At 47.4% G+C, this 3,857-nt stretch overlaps 1 pseudogene; it reads left to right on the plus strand.

Annotated features, from left to right (window-relative positions):
- Positions 1-292: 292 nt before the first annotated feature.
- On the plus strand, positions 293-1,335 carry LOC147203361 (uncharacterized; annotated as a pseudogene).
- The last annotated feature ends 2,522 nt before the right edge of the window (positions 1,336-3,857 follow it).

Here is a 3,857-nt window from a genome sequence, read left to right on the forward strand (position 1 = left end):
GACTTTGTCTGGACTTCCCCCTTCTGAAGGTAACACTGTGATCCTAACGGTGGTGGACCGTTTCAGCAAGGGAGTTCACCTGGTGGCCCTGCCTAAACTACCGTCGGCCTCCGAGACTGCTGAGCTCCTCATGGCCCATGTGTTCCGCCTGCATGGTCTTCCCAAGGATGTTGTCTTGGATCGAGGACCCCAATTCGTCTCCCGTATATGGCAGGCATTTTGCAAGGGGTTAGGCGCTTCTGTTGGTCTCTCCTCAGGATATCATCCCCAGACTAACGGACAGACTGAGAGGATGAACCAGAGCGTGCAGTCCGCCCTTCGTTGTGTGGCCGCGAAGAAGCCTGCCTCCTGGAGCCGGTTTCTTCCCTGGGTTGAATATGCTATCATCTCCCTGGTCTGCTCCACCATCGGCTTCTCACCCTTCGAGGTATCTCAGGGGTACCAGCCACCCATCTTCTCTGCACAGGAGTCTGAAGTGGCAGTTCCTTCGGTGCAGAACCACCTGGATCGCTGTCACCGTGTCTGGGAGGTCACCCAATCCGCTCTGCTCCGTGCGACGGAACGTGCCAGTCGTGGAGCCAACCGTCGTCGTCGTTCAGCACCGGCTTACTGACCTGGGCAGAAGGTGTGGCTGTCATCCAAGGATTTTCCTCTTCAGTCGGGTTACAAGAAACTCACTCCCCGGTTTGTTGGGCCCTATGTGATCCAGAAGGTGCTCGGTCCTGCAGCAGTGCGTCTGAAGCTCCCTCCCTCTATGAAGATCCATCCTGTTTTTCATGTGTCTCAGGTTAAACCTCTCTGTCGGCCCCCTGTTGCCTCCGACCCCCCCTCCCCCCGAGTTTGTGGACGGGCACCCCCAGTGGAAGGTCCGTGAACTGCTGGATGTCCGGCGCCGGGGGCGCGGATTCCAGTATCTGGTTGACTGGGAGGGCTACGGCGTGGAGGATCGGAGCTGGGTCTCTTCCCGGCTCATTATGGACCCTGCCCTGATCACTGAGTTTCATCGCGCCCATCCCGGCAGGCCTGGCAGGTCGCCGGGTGGCTCCCGTAGGGGAGGGGGTACTGTTAGGGAGGGGCCAGCCAGGCAGCCTCCTCAGCCAGGGTGCTCTGCACCTCACACCTGAGACTCGTCAGCTCATCACCCACCTGTTGCCTATATGCTCGTTTAGACTGGTACAAATTGACTCACAGACCATTCCTCAGTTCAAGTTCGTGCCGTCACCACGCCAGTGGACTCTGTTGCCATCTCGCAGCTTCTTGTTTCTTGTGTGGATATTTCCTTGTGGACTCTTCGTGCTTCTCCCTGAGTGACTTTGTGAAGACTCTTCAATAAACTATGCCAAGTGTTGGCTTCAACGATACCTGCCTGTTGTCGTGCTATTGGGGTCACAACCAAACCCTAACATTATCCATCCATCCATTAATCGAGCCGCTTATCCTTGTCATGTCTTTCTGTTTGTTTTGTTTTCAGCCCCAGCTGGACTGAAGGGGGTTTCCCTCCAGCAGGCACACATGTTTTGTGTTTCCCAATCAAACCTTGCTAAGTATTTCAGGACTGCCAAGCTGCCGAGTCTCTTGTCTGATTATTGACCTTGCTCTCTGTAGTGCTTCAAGTGATGTTTTCTAGACCTTCTCAATTGTCGCTCTTGTTTTGTCATAGATTGTAGTTTGTAAGTATTTTTATTTTATCTTATTGCTCATGATCTTTGGCTTTGCGTTATTGGCTTCTTGACATTTTGTTTGTTTATTCTTGGTGTTCCCGAGTGCCTTGGCTTTTTGCAAGCGCTTTTGTTTATGCATTGTTTCCTGGCTCCTTGTGACCACCAATTTCTCTTTGTACTTTGTCAGTGTGCTTTGCTGTAAATCAATATTGTTGTTAGCACACTTTGTATGAGCCTGCATTTCTGGAATCCTAAAACATTATTCGGTTCGGTTCAGAATCTGAATACAGTAAATAGTCCCATCCCCGGAATTCTATGGAAAGGAATATCCTTCACCCGGAATAAAAACCTATGCATTAACATTTTGACTACGATATTACGTGTTACCGGAACTTGCGTAAGCGGAAATTCCACTACCCGTAACCCGGATGGAGGTATAATGCCGCGGGAGCTTAAATACACGCAACGCCCACCCGATGCGACGGAAAAGACACAACGCTGAAACAAGTTTTCACTTCGCGTTTTTCGATCATCAGATTCTAAACGACGACGTGTAAGTGAGTTTTTATTGCCGTGCATTTTACTGTAATTGTGAATGATTTTAACTTTATTCCCTTACGTCCTGGAGAACGCGGCACAAGCTTGAAAGCAGCACCCACTCGACATGACCGAAGAAACGTGTTCGCTTCGCCGTTTTCATTCATCAGATTCGAAACGAAGACGTGTAAGCGACTTTTTATTGGCGTGCATTTTACTGTAATTGCGAAAGATTTTAACTTTATTCACTTACGTCGTGTAGATCACCGCATCGAAACGTAGAAGAACTGTAACGACTGGAGCGGAGCGAGTGAAATGCATCCGTTTGAGCGAGGCTGGACACAAAGTTAAAAAGATCCAACAGACACTTGGAGTCGGAAAGACGCAAATCTACGAAACTTTCAACAACAAGGCATCGATTCAACTCCTGATGACAAGCCACCATCCAGCAAGGAAGCAATGCAAATGGCAACAAAAATCCTTCAGTATGCACAAGAATTACCAGACATCGGTGATCAACGGGACAGTTACTTGCAACTAGCAAGAAAACTGTATGACACGCAGGCAAACATTGTCATAAACCAAAGAATGCATCCAACAAAACAATCCAAAATACACATTTTTTTCCCAAGACAGACAAAAAATAAACATTAAAATACTGTACGTATTTTACTGTTGTGATTTTTTTTGGGATACACCTGTATTGCAGTTTTTGTTATATAAACAGTTTTTGGACAATATATTTTTGTAATTTATTGATTGTGTTGTTACACGTGCATTTTGTCAACATACTTGCAGGTTCATAAAGGACATGTACCATGCTCATTTCCCAAATGAGGAATTTCTGTTATCAGGACAAATTGGACAGCGCAAACACGAGTCCGTCCTAGAGAATATTTACTGTATATGACCTGACACTGATAGTTCATATCTGTAGTTCTTACCAACATGTCAGAATTTGAATGATTGTCCTTTTTATGATACAAAATAACATGAGAATGCAGAGAATCAAGGCTAATGTTCATTCATTCATTCGTTTTCCGAACTGCTTTATCCTCACTAGGGTCGCGGTGGCTGCTGGAGCCTATTCCAACTGTCTCCGGGCAGTAGGCGGGGGATACCCTGAACCGGTTGCCAGCCAACCGCAGGGCACACAGAGACTCACACCCAGGGACAATTTGGAGTGTTCAATCAGCATGTCATGCATGTTTTTGAAATGTGGGAGGAAACCAGAGGACCCGGAGAAAACCCACGCAAGTACGGGGAGAACATGCAAACTCCACACAGGAAGGCCGGAGCTGGAATTGAACCCGGTACTGCTGCACTGTGAAGTCAATGTGCTAACCACTCGACTACCGGGCCACCCCAAGGGTAATGTTGTTTCAGGTCTTTGTTTTTTAACAAGATGAATTAATAAATGTATTTTAGAGCTTTTTTTTGGAGAAATTCTTGAGGAGAAACACAAAGGCTTCTTTATGCACTTATCTTCTTGAAATATGTCAACACCTGAGCCAATCAGGATCAGATGTACGTATGAGGGAGGCAAACTGTAGCGTTTGTGGTGTCAATGCACGTTTCAATAACAAACCACAGTAAACTGAAGTCAAGTAGCCTACGGGAAACATCATGTAGCCCTGGGCACTGGACACAGACTGCACA

The sequence above is a fragment of the Hippocampus guttulatus genome, chromosome 6 (assembly GCF_054856545.1).
Source record: "Hippocampus guttulatus isolate MCC_2025c chromosome 6, RoL_Hgut_1.0, whole genome shotgun sequence".
Lineage (NCBI taxonomy): Eukaryota > Metazoa > Chordata > Actinopteri > Syngnathiformes > Syngnathidae > Hippocampus > Hippocampus guttulatus.